Source organism: Lontra canadensis, unplaced genomic scaffold, assembly GCF_010015895.1.
Source record: "Lontra canadensis isolate GAN:19392208 unplaced genomic scaffold, GSC_riverotter_1.0 scaffold92, whole genome shotgun sequence".
Taxonomy (NCBI): Eukaryota; Metazoa; Chordata; class Mammalia; order Carnivora; family Mustelidae; genus Lontra; species Lontra canadensis.
In genome coordinates this window covers 2,139,802-2,165,862 of record NW_022631086.1, presented here as the reverse complement: position 1 = coordinate 2,165,862, position 26,061 = coordinate 2,139,802, and the positions used below count along the sequence as shown (strand labels likewise).

The window sequence follows — 26,061 nt, the reverse complement described above, 5'->3', positions numbered from 1 at the left end:
TAGTTATAAGAGCACTCCACGATTTTATCCATATTTATAAACAAACAAATGCTTCATAAAATAATTTGATAAAAAACAATTTAAAGTACTGACTGAGTGCAAGAAACTCGTGTAACACAATTGTGCTTAAAGGAAAGTATACACTCTGTGTGTGAGGCTATAAATAAATACTGATCCATTTATTTTGCCAAAAATAGAAGTATATTTTCTAGAAATTAATAAATAAAACCCGGTTTCTTATTAGAGTGAGTGCAACCCTAAATTATATTTTGTGTTATATCATTTGTGAATTGAGATAGCCATTTACATTTCAAAAGTCCTTTGAAACTAGACATTAGTAGAATAAATTATCACAAGGTGATACAACATGATTTGTTTCTGAATTTCCTGCTGAGATTACTTCATGTTTGTAGCTGTCCAGGACTGCCACCATAAATTATACATTTGCTCTTTCTTTTTAAAGTTAACTCTGTGTGTATATGTGTCTCACACACACACACACATCCTTAAGCACTTTTAGGGCATGAAAGGGGAATAGAATTGACATTATTACTACAAGGAAGGATGTACTACTTGGTGCTGCTCTACATAGTAGGAGAACTACTTCAGAAGTGTTTAAAACAAGGTGCTACTAATTTTGAGAGGAGGAAAGGAGAACTTCCAGGTATGATGGTATCTTGGGAGAACTTGCTTTTGTACTTGGTGCTAAGGAGGAGGAGGATTTTTACCAGAAGCAATAGGAAAGCTGGAGGTGTCCAAGGTGGCAGGGCCAGCCTGCATAAAGATGGGGCAGAGGCAGCTGGAGAGAGGAGCCCAGGCTGAGTTTATGAAGTGTGCAGAGGCTGCCGTTTGGTAGAAGCAAGCTGCAGTGCAATAGAACTCTCTATGTGGGTTATTGGTGACAGGACTAGAAAGTAGGTTGAGGCCAGGCTGGAAAAAGTTTTGAGTCCTGGGATCTGGAAAAAGAACCCTGCTAGGCAGTGGTAACCCATTTTAAGGTGGCAAGGGAATGATGTTATCAGAGTTATGCTCTGAAAAATTAATCTAGTGTTTGTGAGTCGTATGAACCAGGTGGCAGAGACTGGAGTCAGGGGAGGCTAGACAGATGCAGAACAATCAGCCGGAGCATTTATAAAAATACCAAGCCCAGGGCCTACCAGTAGTGATTCTGCAGTCAAATGCTCTACCACTGAGCTATACCCCCCATGCCCCAGGAGTGATTCTGATTCAGTGAGTCTGGAGCGGCCCAGAGGTCTGCAGTATCAACAAGGACCCCAGTGATTCTCTGGCTGGTGGAGTGCTGTATAGTCTTTAAGGACCACCGAGGAAGAGTTAAGAGTATTTAAATCGAAACTGGAGTGGGAGAGGCCTGGGGGTGACAGGCCTGACAACAATCAGTGGTGACTTGACGTTGAGACTTGATGCAGGAGAGAGGCCCACCTGTGCTGAAGGGAACTGTTTACATGGATGGCCATTTCCCTACCCAGAAGTCCCTGCTCAACAAGGACACAGTGGGCGCTTGGTGAATATTTGTGGAATGACACCACACTTTGCAGGCTCAGAAGCACCTGTACAAGATCGGGGCTCTTTCTCAGGAAACAGGTTGGTTGCTCAGTTTCAGGTTCTGGTTGCCTTTGTGGCTGAGAGAGCAGTCTGGAGCTCTCCCCTGTCCCTGTCCCTGCAGGCGTCACCTCACACCTAAGCGCAGGAAAATACTAGCCCACATCAGCCGTACATGGTTGAGCGTACTCTGGTTGGCCCAGAATTCAATTAGTTGCCGGTGCCATGTGGAGAGCAATTCTTTGCACACATCAGTTTATCCATCAGCGGTTCCTGAGGCCTCCTAGGAAAACTCTTGAAAAACTTTCATTGGCCATGGCCAGCTCTGCAAGGGTAGACTTTAGTAGAGTTTACCAAGTGGAGAAAAAACTGGTCAGTGGAGAAAGTAAGAAATTGTTTAAAAAGCCAGGAGAAAAGCAGTGCTGTAAGATGTTGGTGAATGTTCCCCGTAAGTGTCAAATAGGCCTTGTGTGTGTCCTCAAGTCTAAGTGCACATGTGTTCTGGTTAGCCACGTCTCTGTAACAAACTTGGTAGCCAAAAGCAATCTCTTAGATTATGCTCACACATTTAATGGATCAGGAATTTGGACCGGTGACAGGAGAGACTGCTTATCTCTGCTCCGTCATGTGTGGGTCCTCAGCTCAAAGACTGGCTTGCTGGGGGCAGGAATCATCTCCAAGCTCTCTTACCACATGTGGCAGTGGATGCAGGCTCCTGGCTGAGGCTTTTAGCTGGAGAACCTACATGTGGCTTCTGTGCGGCCTGGTTGTCCTCCAGACATAGTGGCTGGGTTCCCAGGGCAAGTGACCCGAGAAAGCAAGGCAGAAGTCTTTTTGCCTGTAAGACCTAGCCTCAGAAGTCACCTAGCATCACTCTGATATGTTCTGCTTATCACAGCAGTGCGCAAAGCCCACCAAGTTTCAAGAGGACAGAAAACAGTCTCCCCTCATGGAAAAGGTAGCAAGGTTCTAAAAGAGCATGTAGGACCAGAAATGGTGTGACTGTCTTTTTCAGAAAATGCAATCCTCCACAATATTATTTTAAAAAGTAAACCTCTCAATGTTACAAAATTTAAACCAGTGGAGTCTATTTAGTGAAATGCAGCTGGTAAAGTATTATTATAATTATAAATTTACTTTGCTTGGTTATAGGCATTTGAAGTCAAATCTCTTCTGAAACAAATTAGAATATTAAATTAGTATCTGTTACCAAAGACTTAATAGATTTTTAGGTGGATAACCTGGAAATAAAATGTGACTCTTATTGCTAAAAAATGTTAATGAAATAAACAGAGAAGTGACAGTGATGTAAAAAATTATTTAGAGGAATTCATGGAAGAGATATATGCATAGTACTTAGAGGTCAAAATTCTTAATTACCAAAGTTAACAGGAAAGCAAGGCTATCACTGTCACTGGGTTAACTAGCCTGAGAGCCTCCAAAGTTGGGAAACTTAGAATCAAAGAATATTAGAATTAAAGAATATGAAATTTTAAGACTATACTTTCAGGATCATTTCTATAGTTTGTTACTAGAGAAGTTTCTCTGAATGTGTAGAGTACCTAAAGAATATGAAATTTTGTATCTCGTGAGTTTAACTCAAGAAAAATAGTTTGCTATTGTTTTGGGGCTGATAATAGAAAAAAAAAACATTTCTTCTATCTAGATTTTAATGATTTAATAGAATCAATAAAAAAATTTAATGTTTTAATAGAAAAAATAGAAAAATAATAATACAGACATACACGCACACACCTATACACCCACACCCATGCAAATACTGTGTCACATTATAATATATGTAGGGCAGGGAAATGCAGGAAGTAAAGAAGATGTGGGGCTTGTTCCAAGAACCGTGTGTTTCTGATGTTTAGTTTCTGGGTGAGGCATATTAGATGCAGTAAGTCTTCTCATAAGTAGGTACGTTACAGTGTAATAAATAAGTAAATTATTTTATTGCCATATTGCTTGAAAAGCTAAAACAAAACAAAACAAAACCCAGTCAAGGCTACAATAATGAGATGTGAGACCAGTAACTGTAGCTCTTTACCCCAAATCTGATATGAAAAATTATCGTAATGATTAGAAACATGTCAAAGATTTTATTTATTTGACAGACAGAGATCATAAGTAGGTGGAAAAGCAGACAGAGAGAGAGGAGGAAGCAGGCTCTCCGCTGAGCAGAGAGCCCAGTGTGGGGCTCCATCCCAGGACCCTGGGATCATGACCTGAGCCGAAGGCAGAGGCTTTAACCCACTGAGCCACCCAGGCACCCCTAGAAACATTTCAGTGCTAGAAAATGTTTTTGATTTAAAATACCACAAATAGGTCAGTTTTAGATTCAGTTTTTTTCTAGGCTCTTAGTGAATTTTCTTTACCAGCTGCAGGATACACAGCCTCTTGCAAAGTATGTCCGTATTTCTGTCTATTAATATGGGCTTTGGCTTAGCTGGGTAACTTCTAAAGACCCTACATTAATTGTAGCTCCTAATAAAATTGTTTCTATTACTGAACCATTTATAACAGGTTTTATTCTTGCTAAAGAAAAAAAAAAAACACACTTCATTAGCCCCAGTGATTGTAAGTAGCTTGATTTAATTTAAAGAAAAGACAAGAAGAATATCCCTTTTTAATGTAAGAACAATTATTATTGTCTAACATTTGAAAGCTGGCATGTTATGTATTCCTCCATTTCTTTTTTAAAAGCCCTTCTTGCATAAAATGATCAGTGTATTAACACATTTTTTCTTTGGCTCCCAATCTGTTTTCCACAGATCTTTTGTTAATGTTCAATCACTAAGTTAAATTGTATCTCCATTTCCTCTGCTTGCTTTGAGGGTTGTTTACTCTTCTTTAATCTAATAGGATTAGATTTGGGAAACACAGAGAAAAAGCTGGATTTTTCCACTGATTTTTGATAGCCAGATTTGGAATAATGTAAAATGGTTTCTGTACTTCCTCTAGCGAATTTTAATAGGAAGGTCAAGAATCTGGCTATTTATTCTTATACCTGCTGTGACCCAAAGTCTCCTGCCAAGGTTTTGAAATCCTTTTGGTCTATGTGTCATTGTCTCACCTGGAAATAACTGTGTCTTTTGGGGTGAGTCACCATTTCGTAGTAATGCTTCTTTAGCTACCTCTGACAAATTTAAAATAATAATACTTAATATCTAGTATTGTGTACTTTAGAAGTTTCTTTGATGGAAAAAGGACTAGGTTTAGAGAAGTGAACACACCAAGTTGCAAATGATTAGTCATTCATCAAGAACCTGGAGTATAATGTACTCTCAAACACTTATGTATTGAAACAAAAATAACACTGTATAGGAGAGTGTTGTGAAGTTGGCATAGCAGGACTCAAAAATGAAGACTAGGGGGCACCTGGGTGGCTCAGTGGGTTAAGCCTCTGCCTTCAGCTCAGGTCGTGATCTCAGGGTCCTGGGATCCAGTCCCACATCGGGCTCTCTGCTCCGCAGGGAGTGTGTTTCCTCCTCTCTCTCTCTCTCTGCTTGCCTCTCTGTCCACTTGTGATCTCTCTCTGTCAAATAAATAAAATCTTAAAAAAAAAAAAAATCAAGACGAAACATGGGCTAGTATTTCTTCCCTATTTGCCTCCTAATCAGTTATCCCCAGTCTGTGCTGGTGAGCTGTGGCACAGTAATATTTTGCTTGCTCTGGACCACTTGAGAATCTGCTTATGCAGAACACCCTTTATTTTCGATATATCCTATAGCTACCGAATGTGAATAATACATCCCAGTAACTGCCCGGGGCACACAGCTAATGCAGATTAGATTTAACATTAGTAAGCAAAGATGGCTTGCACATGTGAAAAAGGAAAAGAAAAGAAACCTCAGCAGGAACAATGTAATAGCTGGCTGCATGGCTACAAGAAAGGCATGCACAGGCACGTCTGCAGATTAGTCAAGCTCCACTTTGTTTCAGTGGGCAGATTATGCAACAGTTGTTTCCCAGAACACTGCTGATAATGCTGAGGAATTACAAGAGAAACTTTGTTTAAACTGAGCATTGTTAAAGAGATTATATGCACATCAGGTTGCTAGAATGGAAGATAAGAAAGTTTACCATAGGTTAAGTGCCTGTCATGTTCCGGGCATGTGCTCTGGGTTTTATACATACATTGCCCATTTAGCTTCCCAGCAGACCTGTGAGATAGTTGTTAGTTTCTCCACTTTAGATTAGAGGAAATTGATGCTCAGATAGGTTAAGGCACTCGCTCAGTTTGGGAACTAGCTAGTAAGTGGTGGCGAACTTAGGTTATTCTGACTCCAAAGATCACGTTTATTCTCATGATACCACGCTCTAAAAACAGAAAGACATCTTAGATGATTACCGAATTATATATTGAAGTGTGGTATCACTGCTCCCTTGAATGTTACGGTAATTAACATAACTACATTATCATGCAGCTATTTCAAGGATCTGGAGCACTGGTTTTTAAGCCTTAGTTTGGACAAGAAGTATATGAGGAGTGTGTCCAAAGAAGACCTCTAAGACTTGTCTGAGATCCTCATTCAGAAGATCTGGTGCAAAACCCAGGGATCTCTAGCAAGCCCCACATTCTGATGCCAGTGTCCATGAACAGCATTTGACAATAAAAATCTAAGGAGATGTAATTCAGCCCAAAGCATCAAGAAAAGCTTCTTTTAAAATTGTTCTGCTCAAAATAGTATTTCATTAGGAAAAACTTTAGCAAGTGGGTCTTCTTGAAATAGTGCTTCAGGAAGTTTATTATATTCCCAAATTGAAGACTGCAATCTCGTACCATGGGGCCAGAAATAACCTCATCATCTGGATATACTACCAGGTGTTTTTCAGAGATATAATTTATGCCTCAAATATAGGAACTCTTACATTTAAGGTTTTGTATGTTCACTTACATTTATTTTTCTTAGAAGGGCATGATTCCAAGGGTTATTCTCTTGAAGCACTTACATGGTGGCTTAAAAGAACCTAAAACCATAGAGAAACAAAACAAAACAAAACAGAATGAACAGAAACCAGCTCAAAGCGAACTGAACTTCAACACCCTCCCCTCTAAGGACTTGAACAGGTGGAACCCAGAGTAATGCCTGGAATGCTGTCTTCTCAAGGAAACTGAAAGCATGTGTATTCCTGACAAAACCAGCAGTTGGGGGGGCGCCTGGGTGGCTCAGTGGGTCAAAACCTCTGCCTTAGGCTCAGGTCATGATCTCGGGGTCCTGGGATGGAACTCCGCATTGGGCTCTCTGCTCAGCAGGAAGCCTGCTTCCTCCCCCATCTCTCTCTGCCTACTTGTGATCTGTCAAAAAACAAAAACAAAAACAAAAACAAAAACAACAGCAGTTGGCTTACACACTGGGGCAAGTCACTTTGATTGCCTCAAATATCGTGAATAATTGTTTAGGAACACAGTTAGACATCATACCTTCAGGTGATGTCCCGCTTGTACCACCTAAGAAACAACTTTGTGGCTGTTAAACAGCTTAAATGTGGACTCCTCACCTTTCAAATTCATCCCCTTCTCTGCCCTCAAAGCTTCATTTAGTGCAGTTAATGAGAGGAGATTGGGACCAATGACCAGACCGTTCAAGCTAAATCAACTAACCAAGACGGGAAGAGAGCCCGGACAGCAGTGAGCATGAGGGGAGGTAAAGGGCATCTGACTCTTTTGTCCAATTCAAGCAATTAGCAGTCAGAAGAGGAAGGACAGTTATAAAAACAAAGAGGAGATACCCATGCAGTATTGAGTGTGGGGGGGGGGGGGCTTTGCTAATACAAAGGTGTAGCGCATATGGTAGACAGCTCCCCAAGAGTCCTCTGCAAGTATACACGTATATATATCTCCACACAGTAGGTTTTGTCTCTCTTCGTTCTTACCCCTGTTCTGAGGTTCAAGTTGTCATTACAGAACATTATCAGTGCCCATTTTCACAGGTTGGAATGAGGAGATTCTTGCTTGCCCAGGTCCTGTCATTTGTTTTCGAGAAGCTGTCCCTAGTGTAGAGATGACTCAGAACTTGGATGAATGTCACTAATTTTTTTTTTGTTTTCCTTTTTGGTGAAGTTAAAATATATTCTACGGTTCCAGCAGGTGATACAGAGCTTGGGTGATAGTCTGCCCTGTTTGAAAATGAACCCATTCTGTTTCTTTGTCATGGAAGTTTGCCTTCTCAGATAAATGTTATTCTAGGACAGGTTGATGCTCTTATCACAATTACGTTGATAATCAGTTTTTTTAAAAAAAATGATTGACCTGATTTTTGAACATATATATGAGAGTACCCAAGTAGTGGACTTTTATATGGGAAATCTTGAGCAAATTCATAAGGAAGGTATAATTTGTGAGAGTCCTAAGGTTATGTGCTTAGCATTTCCTGAGGATGAGTTTTCTAAAAGTTTCTTGAACATTTGTTCCTATATTCAGAATTGGAGAATAACAATTTGGGGCCATTGAAGGGAGGGGACAGTCGTGAGAAACGGAATTCAATCTACTTTTTCAGCCTTTCTCTCCAGCTCTTCTCTATGGAGACCTAAACCACCTCTCAGTGCCTCACCTTTAGGAAACTATTCCTTTCTCTTTCTTCACGTCTTAAAATTTTCATTGCCCGAGGCTATGAAGTCCTTTAATTAGAGCAGTTGACAGTGAGGTGTGAATGAGGAAAAGACCTGCACTTCCCAGCAGGTGTTGACATTCCTGAAATGTTTATGGGACCAAAAGCAACTCCCTGCTTCAGAATTCACTCCTGGCTGAGATATTTTTTTTTATTCTGGGGTACTTTCCCCGCCTACCCTAGTAAGCCAAATGGCCAGGAAAACACATCAACACACATGAAAACACCAATGAACAAAATTCATGGGATCCATTTTATATTAGAGTTTTTTGGCATTACATGACTTAATTTTCTTTACTTCTGTTCCCTCCCCTTCGAGGTGACTCCTTATCCCCCAGCAGCAAGTGAGTCACCCTTAGAGAAAGACTTTTTCTGTAGCTAATCTTTCCAATTACAGAAAAAAGAGCTTTTGGGTGTCTGACAGCAATAAGCATTGTTTCTGGCTTTCTGTGGCTAACTGATTTTATGACACTGGGCACATCACAGATTTGAACTACAGGTTTTTCTAACCTGTACAAAGTACTCTAATTCTAGAGTTCTGCTATCCTGCGAGTTCCCTTATTCTGTTTGTTTTGAAGCCCTTCCAATCTGAATAATTTCTCCATAAGGCATGTGAAATGTGCAGTTTTACAAAAGCAAGACATCTACAGCTCAAGTGAATTGTTCTAACAGCTAACTTGATTTTGTGTATTTTGAATGTGTGTAATTCATGGACACCACCTTTAACAGGGAGTCGAGAAGAACTGAACATTAACAGAATTGGCAAAATATGAAAATACTTTGTAGAAACCTCAGTTTACGCAGATTGTAGTAAAAATTACCTTGCTTTGACTATAAAGTGCTAAGTATTATGTAATGACAAAAGAAATATCACCCGGACATTAAAGAATGTCATTAAAGATGTAGACATTTTATTTTTAAAAATATCGATTTCTGCTCACTTTCTAAAATGCTTAAGGCAAAAGGCCAGTCCAAGATTGTGGCTTTGAAGCTGCCAACCCCATCCCTGCCTTATTAAGGAAGTGACAGGAAAGAAAATTGCCATTGCACCTAGAAACACGATAATCTCTTCTCAAGGGCATCGTGAAAATTTGTGATGATGCACAAACTAGCATTACATTTTTTAAAAACCCATTAAAAATAACAATTTAGTTGCTCATAACAAGTGAGCAAGAAGCAATTTAAAAGTTGAGCCCCATGTTACTCTAAATATTTGAGAAAATAAAATTGTTTCTGATATTCTGATATAGAAACTGATATTGTTTCTACCAAAGAAAATGCCCCTTCTGTCATAGTAATTGGTCCAATAAAAATATATCTATAATTAGACAGTTTTGTTTCCATGACCAGTTTCTCTTCTTCCTTTCTTGTGGGCACTTTACAGTCACAGATTTGCAAACAAGTTAAATTGCACCATTTTTCATAAAAAGGTAGCATGCGTGCTCCCACCCCCACTCCCCGTTTTGGTTAGGGTAAAAAAGTGTGTGTGTGTGTGTGTATACATATATATTTTTAATTTTTATATATATATATTTATATGTATGTTAAATATATATTCTCCCCTTCATCCTGCAGCTGTTACGAAATGCGTCCAAAGGACGGTACTTATGTAGTTCTAACTTCAGTGTGTACACACACACATATATGCTCCATTTTTAAAGGAATCTTTTGGATCTTTTTTGTTTCTAAACATTGTTTTTCTTTCTTCTCTTGATTTTCTTTTTTCTGAATACTCAGATTCAACAGAAGTGCCAGTTCTCACTTAGAACTCATTGCCAAGGCTGTTGTTTAAAAGAGCAAGTCTAGTCATGGGTACTTTTGTTTCCTATTCTTAAGCATTCTCAAGACAAAAACAAAAACAAAACAAACCTCAAAACAGCATTGCCATTACATTGGGTTAAGAGGAATTTCAGAAGTTAACACATTGTAAGATAAAGTTTACTGGTTAAATTTATTGAAACTAGGTCGCTGAGATAAATTGTTGTTTGAAAAATATCTGTGTATTCTTCCCTCTGTCAAAAAGACCAGATTAACAATCAGATTGAAGAGGCAGTTTCATTTCTGACTCCAGTCCCTTCCCTTCTAGTTTTTTAACCAAAGGGATGAATCACCCCATGTCTATCCCTTCTTGAGACTGGGCAGAGGGGTGTCACTCAAATCCCTCCAGGCCGGGGAGTGTCTTGGCAGATGCTCACCTACTGACAGTCTCCATACTGCTGTGGATAGGAGTTTGGTTTTTCCCTTGTTGGTGATGTAGGCAACAAAGAAAAGATTTCTTGCCATGGTCCTAGGGTGTGAACCTTCCTAGATAGCACTTTATGAATTTGTAGGAGGAAAGGAATCCAATCATGTCAATTACCTCTACTCGTGGGAGGTGGGAACAGATGGAGGACCACCCATCCTGTATTTGTTAAGGGTAAAGGATAGGAGGAACCCTGCATCATTCCTTGTACTGTGAAGAGACTAAAGATTCAAGATAGTCTCAGTGAGTCATGTCCCTAATGATGACAAGGCTGGGACTCACCAAATGGTTAAAGCTGACTGCTTTGTTCTTCAATAACCTCTGTTCTTCGTGAGCCTCAGTGAATTCCCCATCTACCTGACCCCAAAGGCACAGGGAGCTCCCTCGTTACTCTGTTCACATGAGAGAAGCTGAAAATTATACAGAGATGGAAGGGCACATATTTGGAATGTGATAGAGCAAATGTTTTATGGGCAGATATTCAAAAGATTTTAGAAAACATGACAAAAGATACTGTAATGTTTTAGATGATCAAATATCTACATGATATAGGATAAGTGTTAGTACTTTTTAAGTTTTGTATTATCTTAATCTTGAGCAAGAATGTTGATTGTGTTTTTCATTTATTTTGCTGTGACTTCATGATGATTTAGTTATTATTAACAGCTAAATAATTGAAGAATTCAGTGGAGTTGTCAGACAGGATCTAGACAACACTGAAATAATTACTAGACTTGTACTTTTTGTTTTGAAATTATGTCAGTATTAAACTGTAAATCAGAGAAGTAACTATTAATAGACTGGAACCACTGAGATCACATCTCCTTGACAGGCTAAGATCATACTTGGATCACTTATGAATTAATAAAGGGTCATTTATTATATCAAAATATGGGCTCAAGCCATGTTTCTACAGCCACTTTATTAGCATAGAAAATCAATCAAACACATTTTTACCATCAAAGAGAGAAGTTTTAAATTCCCAAATTGTTTGAGACAACGTAAGAATTCACACTTCAGGGTTATCTCTCTGAATTACTTTTATGTGACTCTTGTTAGAGTACTTGGAATTATTTCGGATGCAACCTATATATATTCCTTTGTCTTTCTCTCTCCTGTTCATCTCATCATTCATGAGCTGTTTACTTATCTAGGATCCTATTTCAGATATGCAACTTGATTTATCATTTTAATAGTGTAATTATTGACTACTTAAAAACAACTTTTAATGTAGTCTTTTCCCTTTTTAAATAGAAAATTATTTGTTTTTTTATTTGTATTTAACAACAGGACTAAACTATATACTATGTACTATTTTGTATGCTTTCCAGATATTAGCTCAAGCTGTCTTCCTAACACCCTTGTGCGGGGTATGTGATTATTATCACCATTTTACAGATGAGGCAACTGAAAGACAGAGTCTGAATAATTTGCCCAAGAATTGAAGCTGGAACTTAAACCAGGCATTTTGGACGCATGCTGTTTTACCACTGTGCTACAGCGTTTTATACAGTTTATGATCCGCACAGTGATCCCCATACTTGATTGTGCCTGAGAATCACCTGTCTTGTTAAAACAGATTACTGATCTGATTCTGTAGGTGTGGGTTAGGCCTGGGGAATTGACATTTCTGGTACGTTCCTGGTGATGCTGATCCAGACGTTCTGAGAACCATTGGTCTCCCATAATATTGAGGTTATGGGAAATACATAGCTAACCTACCCATGTTGTTTAATCTTCATTATAATAATTGAAAATAAGAGCTTTTTGTGGCTCAGAATTTTTTTTTTTTTTAATAAACATATAATGTATTTTTATCCCCAGGGGTACAGGTCTGTGAATCGCCAGGTTTACACATTTCACAGCACTCACCATAGCACATACCCTCCCCAATGTCCATATGTCCACCACCCTCTCCCGTCTCCCCTCCCAACAGCAACCCTCAGTCTGTTTTCTGAGATTGAGTCTTTTATGGTTTGTCTCCCTCCTGATCCCATCTTCTTTCATTTTTTCTTTTCCTACTCCCCAATCTCTCTTTTTTTTTTTTTTTTTAATTACCCCTGGATTGGGGCCCCTGGATAGCTCAGCTCTGGTCATGATCTCAGGAGACTGAGTCCTATGCCAGGTTCTATGCTAGACATGGGGCCTGCTTAAGATTCTCTCTTTCCCTTTCTGCCTTTTCCCACCCTCTCTCTTTCAAAAGAAAAAAACAATACCCCTAGATCTTATTGCTTTAATATCCATTTTTATTGAAATAATTTCAAAACTTATCTCACATATTTTAAAAGCCCATTTTGTGAGTTGTTTGTTCATACCTTTGTTTAACAATGCAATATATCTTGAAGTTTTTATCATTGATTTTATTTAAAATTTTAACTCTATTATATTTTTGGCAAATATTTTACGCATATACTCTTTGTCTTTATGTTTAAAATTTGCTGGGTGTGCACTTTTTATTATTTATTTATTTATTTATTTAAATTTTTAAAAATTTTTTATTTTTTCAGCGTACTAGTATTCATTATTTTTGCACCACACCCAGTGCTCCATGCAATCCGTGCCCTCTATAATACCCACCACCTTTTTATTTTTATGCAATGAAATCTATGTATCTTCTGTTACTTTTAGGCCATGATTGTGCTTCTTCATTCAGTAAACATAGGTATTTACCTCATTTTCAAGTACTTGTTACAGTTACTTTAATTCCTTAAACTGTTTGGAATTTATTTCTGTGTGAAGTGAGTCTCTAAACTGATTTTTCTATCGTAATTTGCCTTCTAGTTTTGCCTAAGCCATTCACTAGATAATCTTTTTCATAAAAAAAATTATTTATTTGAGAGAGAGAGAGAGAGAGCGTGTGATCCCAACTGAGCATAAGTAGGGGACTGGGCAGTGGGAGAGGGAGAGAGGGGCAAAGAAGCAGACTCCCTGCTGAACATGGAGCCCCACACGGGTCTCAGTCCCGGGACCCTGACATCATGATCTGAGTCCAGACCAAGAGTCAGAGGTTTAAACTACTGAGCCACCCAGGTGCCCTTCTTTCTCATTTTTATTTTCATAGACTGGGGTCTCTTTCTGAACTATGTTTTCCATTCCATTCTTGGCTTGTTCCTTACCTGTTATCACACTGCTCAACTCACTTAGCCTTTCCTTGTATTTGAATGTTTGGTAGAGTAGGGTACAAATATTTGCTGTATTTGAATATTTTGTTATCTTTGAATCTGCTCCACTCATTGTTATGTTTCTTTTATAGAACTAAGATTATCTTCATAAAGAATCAGACCTCTCTCATTTTTTTTTAAAGAAAACATTTAAGAAACTTTTTTGGACAACTTAACAAAGGTCACTATTTTCTTGGATTTTTCAGAAAAATCTATAAATTCAAAGTTACTCTTAACAATAATTCTTTGGCACTGGGACAGCTGGAGAATTTCAGACTAAAGGCATCATGATAAAAGAAAAGTTTCCGAGAATGGTATAAGGACTCATTGTCTCCAAAAAATGGAGACAAATAATTTAATAGAGGCATCAGAATAATTATATATATATATTAGATTATATAAATATACATAAATATATATATGTATATTTCAATATAATCTTGCAGTACCATCCACTGATAAAGACTTTCTAAAGAAAATTTAAAGAAATTAAAAATTAAAGAAAAATATGAGTTAAGGAGCTTAGGAAAACAAAAGAATATACAATTTTATATTATTGTGAGAAAGGAAAATGTTTCATTGTTGAGTGTTACCATGATTTGGTTTATGTTTAAAATAATATGTCAGCAACCAAAGGCTACTTTACAGGCCACAAGAAAACTGAGTTTGTGGGTTGTTTCTCCAGCCTTGAAATGACACCCTGAAATGGTGAGAGTCCCTCTTATCACTGCACTTGTTTGTGAAATTAATATTGGAGTCAGGCCAAGCTCTCCATGGAGTGATCCTGTAAGGACACCTTGCTGAAAGTGAACCTGCGGTTTCTCTTCCTGCCTGGTGTCCATCTGGCAGCCACACTCTCGATAATTCCACTGAGCCTTGTCCTAGAGTCCCATGAACTTGAGATGTACTGACAAAGTGCTATTTTAACCGTGCTTTTAGTATAACTTGAACAGTGGTGGATTGGACTAAAATTGTCTCTAATGAGACATTTTACTGCTTTTGCTTCTTCCTGCGCTTCTTTTGCACATCCTTCCTATCACACTTCTTTGTTGTCGCTATTTTTTAAGCCAGATTTTTTTTTCTTTATGTTGGTATTATTGTCTCTTCCTGAAAAGAAACAAGATTGCCCTGGACAAAACTGCAAAGGGAAGGTCATGCTGTCTCCATGCTCTAGCTTGAGAAGAGAGAACATAGTATTGGTAAACCAGCCAACATCTTCTTGCCCAAGTCAGTGCTTCCTTGTTGGCCTTTCTCTCTGATCTGAACACGATGAGGTGCTTCACTCTGGGCTTCCCCATGCACCACGGGCTCAAATTTTGGGAGCAATAAAATAAAAATGAGGCTATTATATTTGCCTTTTCGCCTGACACACACATAGTGCTGTGTTCTTGTAGGGAGAAAAAAAAATACAGAGATATGAAGGTACTAAGTTCACAAAGAGGCTAGGTTTAGGATCTGTATCTTCTTTTTTTTTTAACCCTTGTCCACTTTCTCCTCCCCCCAAATCATCAGTATACCCATTTTGTATCTTGCACATAATTTGTGTGCAGTAAATCTTGCTTAAAGCCAGTTAAGAAATTTGGTCTTCCTGGAGGACTACAAACCCTCTTTAACTTGTCATCTCCACATTTCCTTGCCCTTAGTGATTAATAGCTGCTTAGCAAGTAGAAATAAGACTGAAATGAGAAATTTGAGAAAATAAGACATCCTGTTTGTAAATCCATGGTAAATCATTTCTGTCTTCTTTTCCTCTGTGTTTCTTAAAAATAATGCCCTTTTTTAGAGGAGCCTTTTAAATTTTCCCTTTTTTCAGCAATAGAATTATCTGAATAAGTGGAAAATTTGAAGTGGTAAGTTTAGCAAACTTTGATTCTTTTGGTCTTGAGTGAATACGAGTGAAAATTTCAAGAATAATAAGGGTGAAAATTCAGTGTTGAATATATTGGGATTGGGTGAGAAGGGATAGCCTCCCCACCCAGTAAATGATAAAACAAAAGTGCCAGTAAACACAAAGAATACTGTTAAGTCCACACTTTCCGTTGACTTTTCATTATAGCACTTGCCATACTGGAGGACAAACCCTTATAGGAGGAGTGGTAAGCCCTGATCTCAAGGCTGGAGGATTACTTTATTCCTAGTAGTTAAATAACTTACTCACTAGCCCTAAACATATCAAGATAAATCAGACTTCATGGCTCAGATTTGTTCAGTAAACCTATGTTGGAATGTCTTGCCCTTCACACGAAGCTCTGATTCTTAGTATTTGGAAGCAAGTAAAGATAAAAGACATAAAAAAAAAATCAAGTTTTTCCTGTCTTATAGAAATTTCTTAATTTTCCTGCTTGTGTTAAATATATTCTAGTAATAAAATCAAAGCAAGCAATGGTCAGTTCTTTTTGCTTAACACAAACTTTTATTATCATATTTAAATTAATGAACGAAAACAAATGTAACAAAAACCAACCTTTATTGATGATAAATACTATGTGGAAAGCTTTGGACCAAACATTTATGTAAGTTACCAAATTTAACCTTTACAGCAATTTTGTGGGGATTGTGTTATTTGCATCTGCCTTGTGTAAATGAGTCAACTGAGGCATAAAATGGCTGAGTCACCCCTTTAAGGTCTCACAGTAAATGCTAACGCTGGGGATCCCAAATTAGGTCTGTTGCCTTCCCAGAGCTAAACATTTACTTCTGAGGAAATTAATCATTCCATTTCTGCCTCTACTAAGTGGTAGTTTTGTGGTTGTTTTCTGTAAGTCATGGTAATAGCTAACATTTTTCATAAACATACTTTATAATCAAATTTGGTATCACAGTAAACATCCCTTACTCTAAATGGGACAGAAAAATGAAAACAGTTCCATTACTAATTTCATTATAGTGTCATTTTAACAGGCATGAATATGGCTAAAACTGATTTCTATTTTACCCTGAAATCCCAGGTCAAGAAATTATTGTATTCTAGCCTGGAGAGACACACAAATCTCAACCCACAAAAAAAGTAAGCATTTCTACTTGGGGATCTAGTCTTAAGTTGTTTCAGGAAGCGGTAACAGGGAGCTTTTAAAATAGTCTTTGTGGATTCTTGTGCCTATTTTTTTTCTTTTGTATAGCTTTTTCTTTAATATTTTATGTATTTAAATAATGTAAAAACTCTTTAATATTGTTTATATACACATACAAACTATGTGTGTGTGTCAGTGCGATTCCCTTGGTAACTTGCTATAATTATAATGTATATCTCTAGTGTAGTAATTATAATTTTTAACTTGATGTGTCACAATATTAGATATTTGGATAGAATTCCAGCAAGTTCAAAGAACAAACTAGAAATAAGTAAGATTAAGAGAATAAGTAAGAAAATAAGAAAATTAAGAAATAAGATGATCTTTTATATAAAAATAAACAATGAGAAATTAAATGTTAATGTAATATTTCCCATAAAGGATTCATTTCATTCTTTCTCCAGAATTCTAAAAACTTTACATATACATCTAAGGTTATAATTTGGGACTTTTAATAATTTGAGTGATTTCTTTTCAAGCAAAAAAAAAAAACCTTATAAACTTTTAAGACTTTGACATAATAAGCCTGAATTCCTAAGTATAGGCAGAAAAAGGTGTTATTTTTTTCCCCTGAAATGCATCTGAAGCACTTTTTATAAATCGATAGAAAACCCGTCTTTGTAGAAATGCTGGCATTGGAGAGTGGTGCATTTGGTCAGTAAGCAGGGGGTAAGGCTAAAGAATGAGAGAATAATATGCTATTATAGAGGCGTTGCTATAGGGATACTTTAGGGAGAACGCTGCTAGCTGAGTTGGAAGTTCCCTTGGTGAAAGCTGTGTTTGATGTTGATACTGATTGAATTAGGACAAGTTCCAAAAGTAACTATAATAGGTGGGATATGATAAAAACAAACTTCAAGACTCCTGGTGCGATAAAAGGTACTTTTGTTATTGTTGTCTGTGTGTGTGTGTATCTGTGTGCATGTGTATGTGTGCATTTTTTCTTTTAATATAATTGTGTGTGTTACTTTTTCTTTTAATATAATTCCAGTCTGAATCCCTGGCACAGAAACATTAAGAGTGTATAAAACAGATTTTAAAGCAGCTCTAAGTTGAAAATTTTATCTTCTTATTTTATCTGAGTTGAACACTAATAGGAGTGAAATGAATAGTTCTGGTCTATGTTTGTGATTCTGGAAAACCTAAAACCAGTATTTACAGTATAAGCCTGAACAGTAAAAGTTTACCAGGAGTGCTAAGATAAGAGCCAACTTTCAGTGTAAGAATTTACATGATTGATACTTATATGTTCTAAAGAAGAGGTCTCTGAAATCTAAGACTTATCAATGCATCAGTGTCTACCATTTATAACAGAACTTAGTATCTCCTCAAGCTCATAAACAAAAATACTCTTGAAACCCAAATCTCCAGTCAAGAATTTGTCACAGTCTGTTAACGGCTTAATTTTCTTTTTATTTCCAGTACTATTGTTTTAAAATTCTAATTTTTAAAGTACATTTACTTATTTCATATCTTCATCTTGTAATGAAATTATTTCATCTTATTTTCAGACCTTTATAAAATGTAAGGATGAAAAGAAAAATAAAATAAAATAGAATAAAATTAAATAAAATGTGAGGATGACTTACCTCTATGCTTACATAGAAGATGGTACCCAAATACATTCCAGTTTGCCTGTGGGGTCATGACAATTTTTTTTTAGTGATGAGATCTCCAAACATAATTGGCTGAGAAATTTTTCTTACTAAGAAGCAATCATAGATACAATAGCAAGTCTTATGCTAATGTTTGGCTGCATGGAATATCCTGATGACAAGAAGTTTGTTCTTAACCTAGACTCCGGTGATTCCCAAAGTTTTATATAAAGGGTACCATGTATTCTTATAGCTCATTGGTATTTGGAATCTGGTGTTTGGTTATATATGAAAACACCAAAATCTTACGTTTATTCATATACATTTATCAAACTGTGTTTCCTTGATTTAAATCTTTACATAATTACAGGTAATGTTTAAGTAATTCTGATTTTTCTGAGTTTCCATGAAATATTTTAGTTGAAATAATGTACTTACCTACATTTACACCAATTTAAAATACTGGGAGGTGGGGGTAGAGAAAGGAAACAAAAATCCTCTTCTACTCTTCTCAAGGATATAACAGAAAAACCATATAACAACCATATAATATAATATTTTGTAATTAATATAATTATAACATATATTAATGTAACATATTACATATTATATTATACATTATTATATATGATATAACCTATATAGTTTATGTATTATATATTCTTTCTCTAAGGATATGATTAAAATAGTTATATTAATATTTAGAATAGCTTCTTTTTAAATTGGGAGAGTCTTTATTCTGCTTATTACCACTTCCTAAGATTTCTCATCATATTGTCCCCTTACCTGCTTCCAACCTGGGTGTATATGGAAGTCAAGTCTTCCTTTTTTCTCGATGTCTTAAAGTCAGTTACCTTCAGGTAATCCGAGAAGTAACTGGTCTAAGAAAATTGAGTAAAACTGAGAAATGTTAAGTTTCACTCCAAAACATGCTAGTTAAAACATTTTCTTAGAACATTGGTTAAAGAGAACACATTTTGGGCCCAGGTCCTGCCTACAGGTCAGTGTTGGACACTCCATTGCTTATTTGCATAGGCTCCTGGCTGAGCTGGGAGGAGCTAGAAGAGCAGCATCACCTACAGGGGAAAGAATCTGAGAGGATGGATGGTAATATGGAGGCCAGACAGAGGGCAGGACTAGCCAGTGGTTGCTGGAGATGTCTGGTTGGAGAAGTAGAAGGGTACCTCAGATAGGAAGGCCCAGAAGGCCAAAAGGCAGGACCAAGCTTGGTTGGCTAGATTGAGAAAGTATATGAATTAGTGAGAAAGCATTCAAACTGGTAGGACTAAATCATCTGGATGATTTGGAGAACCTGTCTAATGAGTTTCTCATCAGAGGTGTGACCCTGCCCCTTTCTTTGCAATATCCTCTTTGTGGTGGATGTAGCTCAAGCTGTGGGGTGCAGTGCAAGTCCCGTCCTTCAGTCCTGGGGCTTTCATTCCCCCAGCCACCCAGATTGTTGCCTGCTGGAGGCTCACCACTAAACATTCCCAGGATATGTCCTCAGCTCAAGGGATCTGCCTCATCCTAGTTATACCCCTCCCCAGATCAGCCCATATCCAGTGAGGGGTCCGTGCCTAGGTATAAAGCCCTGGCTCCTTGCCTCAATTTAGGACATCTCTGAAGAGATCCCAGCTTCAGAGACATAACTGCATCTCAGTTCAACATCTCTGTCTGCCCAATGCTGCTTCCCTCACACCCTTAAAAATATTGTTTCTGAGAGCACATGCCCGAACAGCCTCCTGCTAACAAAATTTCTTCACTTGATCTTAGCCAAAAGGCTGAGAAATAATGTTAACAAAATTTCCTCTAGAGTTGGTTTCCCTGTTGGCCTGACCTGTGACACCTGATAATACCAAGGCAGATACAAATATAAAGATGAAGAATAAAGAGCTGGGAAAGGTTGGAGAACTGAAGATAACAGGTCATGGTATCACTGGGGAGAAGCAGCCCTTATAGCTTGTAGCTCAGGAAGATGGTACATGACCTAGCTTGGAGGCGCTCTGTTGTCTAGATTCTACTGAATTAGTTGCTAATATGGTGCAGGGGGACAAGGATTCAGACTAAATTGTTTGGCTTAGACACTCATTTGCTGAGACAATTTATTTATGAAACTTGGTTGTTTTATCTTGAGTTGGGTAGAGTATCACTGTTGAGTATCTCTAGGGTTTGGTAACAATCAGGTGGTATAAATAAAACTATTCTAGAAACCCCAATGGGCAATTGGAGGTGCAAGTAGAGAGAAGTGATTGAAGCCACAGGCTTTGGAAAGACATAGAGCCGTGCTATGCCACTGAGTATCTTTGTCACTGGAAGCAAGTTGATGAACCTTGTTAGCCCATTTTTTGCAGGTAAAATCCAGGGGAGGGGATATTTTCTCTCAGGGTTGTTGCCAAGTTTAAATTAGATAATATATATAATAAACATACATACCATTATGCCTACCACGTGATACTTTCTAAATAGATGATAGCTGTTGTTACTATTATTTTAAAAGCTTAAGATACTATATTACTCATAAGTGCATGCACATACATTACACATAAGCTTGGCCACGTGAGAAAGTTCCTTTGTGACACTCACCAGCTGTTTTCTCATGTGGCAGCTTCTGCAGTTGGCACAGTGGTCAGAGCTTCTATGACCCAGCAGATTGTCGTTTATGACCAAGGTCACTGCTGTCACTCCACTCCTGAAGCAACCAAAAACTGAATACCGTCTGGGGCTCTGTTTGTGACTGCACACGGAATGCAGGTTTTCCAAGTGGCTAACTGAACATTATGAGCCAGGGTTGACTATGTTTGAGACTGGAATTTCTGGCATCTCCTCCCCAAACTTTGTGATCTGATTTTTTTTTCACTTTTACTGTTTTCAGCTTTTATTATTTTTTTTAAGTTTTTATTTATTTATTTGACAGAGAGAGGGATCACAAGTAGGCAGAGAGGCAGGGAAAGGTGGGGGAAGCAGGCCCCCACTGAACAGAAAGCCCAATGCGGGGCTCGATCTCGGGACCCTGAGATCATGACCTGAGCCAAAGGCAGAGGCTTAACCCACTGAGCAACCCAGGCACCCCTCAGCTTTTATTATTTTGCCTTCTTTTCAAATTCAGGAATTTCACTGTTAGAACTGTAGCTATCTTTCCTTCTGAAGAAGACATACAGTATAAAACAGAAGTGAAATTGTGTCAAATTATTGTATTTTGTATTCAGATATTGATAAAAGTAATGAAGAGGGAGAAAAAGAAATTTAGATCACAGCTCGAGACTAAGAAATAATATTAGCAGTAATTTAAAATACAAAATCTCCAAAGGTGGGATTGTAATTCTAAACCTGCTTAAGACAAAGGGTAGTAATTTGGTGAGAAAAACAAAACACCACAACTGAACTCTGAAGGTCATAGCTAGAAAAAGTCATATTTATTTGAAAGAACTATATGTTTGTTGGGTTTTTTTGTTTTTGTTTTTATTTATTTGTCAGAGAGAAAGAGAGAATAGGCAAGAGGAGCAGCAGGCAAAGGGAGAAGCAGGCTTCCTGTTCATAGACAGGAGCCCTATGCAGACTGTGATCCCAGGACCGGGACTCAGTTCCAGGACCATGGGATCATGACCTGAGCCAAAGACAGATGGTTAGCCGACTGAGCCACCCAGGCACCCCTGAAAGAGCTATTTTTTTTTAATTGCATCTAAATATCAAACATAAAATATGTGAACACTGTGATCAACTACTCTCTGCTCTCCCTCCCTACCCAAAATAAAACACTGTATTTTGATTGATTGAAATTCTAGTGTTGAAGTACAATTTAATGTTTAAATAAAATGGTTGTATGAAGATGGTATTTTACGACATTTTCTAATACTTACTTTCCTTCTGGTGCACTCATATTGCTAAGCACTCAGAACAGGAAAAGATTTCCACATTGTGGTCCTTTTCTTGCAAAATCGGGAGATGTGCCACTTTTTACAATTACGGAGCTATGTGTGGCTAAGTTCATCCAGCACCAGCTTGAAACTTTTCTAAAGGTTTCTGTGCTAATTTGAAGTAATCCTTTGAGGAGATCAGCTCTTCTCACTTTTTTATATATCAAGTGACTTTATTAAAAAAAAAATTAGTTGCAAAAGCAGCATTTTCCACATAGCTCCTATGCAAGCAAACAGTAGGGGTTCGCTTTCACTTTTTCTACTGTTCAAGTTGCTTTTAATTTCATAGCTGTGGTCTCTTTTTCTTTATTCCACTCACATATTCCAAGTTATTGTCCTTTGTGCTGCATGCACAGAACCTGGGCTGTGGTGCTTCTTAATGAGTCCTGTTCTCCCTTCTGGTGTGTAAGAAACCACACCAGCCTCTCAGAGTGCGTCCACAGCCAGCCACAGTAGGGTGTCCTCTCACAGTAGGGACACAATGGTATTCATTAAATAAGTGATTCAAATAGCAAGTGAATTTGGTGGTAATTAGGTTAGACTAAGACTCAGATTCTTAGTGAGATGTTACTAAATTTTGCAAGAGTAACTTTAATGAAACAGGGCTTTTTAAATCTGGTCATTGGTTTCACTTAAAGAAATGCAATTCCAGTTCTAAAAATCTTAAAAGCAATATGTCTTTACTGACATATGCTTACAAAAAATTGAAGCAATGATCAGAGCACTCAACAGAGGCAAAACTCCCTAAAAATTCTCTTTACTCCATCTTTTTCCTCAAGCCAACTCCTCTGATAGCTGTTGATCTTCTCCTCTCCTCTTCCCCTCTGTCCTCCCCAGTTAATCTATGCTTAAACATATGGAGAATAACTTTGGGTGTCCTTGTTCCTTAACACACTTTTCTCCTTGACTCATCTGATCAGAACATCAAAGGTCCAGGAAATGGACCCAACCAAGCAAGCCAAGAAACCTATTGCAGAAGACAGGGTAATGGGGAAGGAAAAGAAGGATTACTTGTGCATCTATCATAAAAGTAAATGCATTTGTTGTAGTTAGCTATTGCTGTGTAACAAACCACTCCAAACTTAAAATAATCATAATTCATCATTTTTCATAATCTGTGGGTTAGTTCACTAGTTCACAGTTAAATATGGATGGTTTCCTAAGGACATATATATAAGACAATGTGCCAGGCAGTGACTTAGTCTCTAGGGATAGAATGATGGAGAAAGTGCTTTCTTGCCATGAGGCATTTGTGATTATGTATGTATGGGGGTGTGGGAGAGAAGAGGTAAGAGATGCGTCAACCCTGAATCCTTAGGTCTCAGTTTTCAGGCTTCATCTGGGATGAGTTTATTTGCAGGCTTGGCTGAACTAGGTCCTAAATAACCTCACCCATGTATCTGGCAGTTGGCTCTGGCTATATGATAAAGCATCTCAGCTCTTCTCCACATGGACTCTTGTCCTCCCATATAGACTGCTTTCCTTACGTGATAGTTTTAAGACAGAAATCCAAAACAGCCAAAATAGAAAGTACAAAACTTCTTAAGGCCTAGAATCAGATGCCATAAAGTCATTTCTGCTGTGTTGTTGATCAAAGCAAGGATAATACAAGATCAGATTCAAGGAGGGGGGAATCAGTTCTACCCTTTGATGAGAGAAAGAACAAAGTCACATTGCAAAAGAGGATGGGACCAGAGAATTTTGTGGCCATAATTTAAAATCTGTCCTCTGGTCACTATTATTTCTATTCTTTCTACATCCAAATACATTTACCTCCTCTCAAGACATTGGAAATCTTATCCAATGATGTCAACAAGCTCCAAATCCAGTGTCATGTGATCTGCATTTGGTCCACATACAAATGACCCTCCTCAGGTATAATTCTTCCCAATATGCAGGCCTATAAACTAAAAAGAGAAGTGGGTGCATCCTCTTCATCCAATATGCAATGATGAGATGGGCCAGCACCATTGCACTAGATGCCTCTGTTCAAAAGATGGAAAAGAGATAATAGACACGGTCTGAAATAGTTCTGAAATCCAGCTAGGCACATGTGGCTAGTCCCTTTAATCTGGGGGCCAGAGGTATTCCTGTCTTTTTGATAAGAAGAAGCTTGTGTTATGGCTGATAGTTTTCTCAGCCATCTTCCTAATCATATAAAGTTGTGGTTCCAAAGTCTTGTCTTCATTTTGAACTGTCCTCTCCCCTTAGTGCAAAGTGGTAGTGTTTTACTTAAAAGATTTGTTGATGTGGGGTGCCTGGGTCACTCAGTTGGTTGAACATTTGACTCTTTATTTCGGTTCACGTCATGATCTCAGCGTTGTGAGATGGAGCCTGCATTGTGCCCTGTGCTTAGCATGGAGCCTGCGTGTCCCTCCCCCTCCCTCCTCTTACACTTGCTTTCTCTCTGTCTCTCAAATATGTGAAGTCTAACAGATTTGTTGACTTTCTAAAAACTTGCTTGAAGCTCATTCCATGCCACTCAAATCCAAAATTCATTTTTTTTAAAAAAAAGATTTGTTTATGTATTTATTTGAGAGAGGGCGTGTGTGTGCAATCAGGAGAGGGCTAGGCAGAGGAGAGGGGGAGAATGTCCAGCAGACTCCCCACTGAGTGCAGAGCCCAACACTGGGCTCAGTCTCATGACCCTGATATCATGACCTGAGCTGAAATCAAGAGTCTAGCGCTTAACTGACCGAGCCACCCAAGAGCCCCTCAAATCCAAAATTTAAAAAAATTTTTGGATCACAGGTGAGGGTGCTGTGGGCAGTGCCCTGTGATTCTTGGAAGCTGGCTTATCTAGTTGAGAAGGTCAAGTCCATGCTACCTTTAATCTTTCTGAGTTCTTAAAAATGGGTCTCACATTAAAACCTGATTGATAAGAATGTGAATTGATTTAACCTCTGAGAAAGGTAATTTAGTAAAGTTGGTCAAAATTTAAAATGTACATATTTTTTAACTCAACAATTAATGTTCTAGTGATTTATCCTGAAAAAAAAAAAATGGGTCTTAACAGTCGCACTCTTGATTTATTGTTACGCTGAAGCTACTTTTTACTTTGCATATATTTTTCCAGGAAAGACTGGGGATGGCAATTTTGTAATCCAACACAAATGAGAAAATGCCTTCTCTGGTTCATCTTTCTGTCTTCGAGTACCTCATAAGAAGGCAGTTGATGCTTTCAGCCTTCTGCAGGAAAGGCAGTTGGTGCTCTCAGCCTCCTCTCTAGCCAAATGCACAAGGTCAAGTTACTGCAGATGACAGGATATATAATACATAAAATATTTGTGGCTCTCCTGATCTCCCAGAGCAGTGTGCCACCATCCTTTCGGTCTCTACCAACAGTCTGTGTCCTTCCAGCCTCCTTCCTACCTCTTTCCAAAGCAATACCACATGTTGTAGATTTTTGCTAAAGCACCACTATATTCCCAATAGCAGTTTCTGTTTCCCTTAGTTTTTGCTAAACCACCACTAAAACTTAGTGGCTTAAAGCAGTAACACATTATGATTTCTCATGTTCTGTGGGTGGGCTGGGTGTTTCCTCTGTTGGCTGTGCCTGAGCTCATTTACAGGATCAGCAGGACTATTAGGTCCACTGACTTGGAGGTCTGACAGTTGGTGCTGGCTGTCACCTGCCTCAGTTCTCTTCAATGTGTCTTTTTCCCTCTAGGATGCTGGCTCAGCTTCCTTGTGTGAGGTCTCAGGGAAGAGTTCTGAGAGAGCAAAAATGGAGCCTCAAGGCTTTTCAAGGACCAGCCTCAGAAGTCATATAAAATCATGTCAGCCACATTATTGGTCAAAGCAAGTCTTAAGGCCAATGTAGATTCAAGGGGTGGGGAAATCCATTCTAGGTGTTGATAGGAGGCTTAACAAAATCAGATTGCAAAGGGTGTCATGACCAGGA

The 26,061-nt window shown here is 38.1% G+C and overlaps 1 protein-coding gene and 1 pseudogene across 2 annotated transcripts in view; both read left to right on the top strand.

Moving 5' to 3' along the window:
* SYNE1 (spectrin repeat containing nuclear envelope protein 1) overlaps positions 1-26,061 on the top strand; it is a 451,046-nt gene that overhangs the window by 43,777 nt on the left and 381,208 nt on the right. The gene's annotated exons all lie outside the window — the stretch shown is intronic.
* On the top strand, positions 3,055-3,152 carry LOC116854532 (annotated as a pseudogene).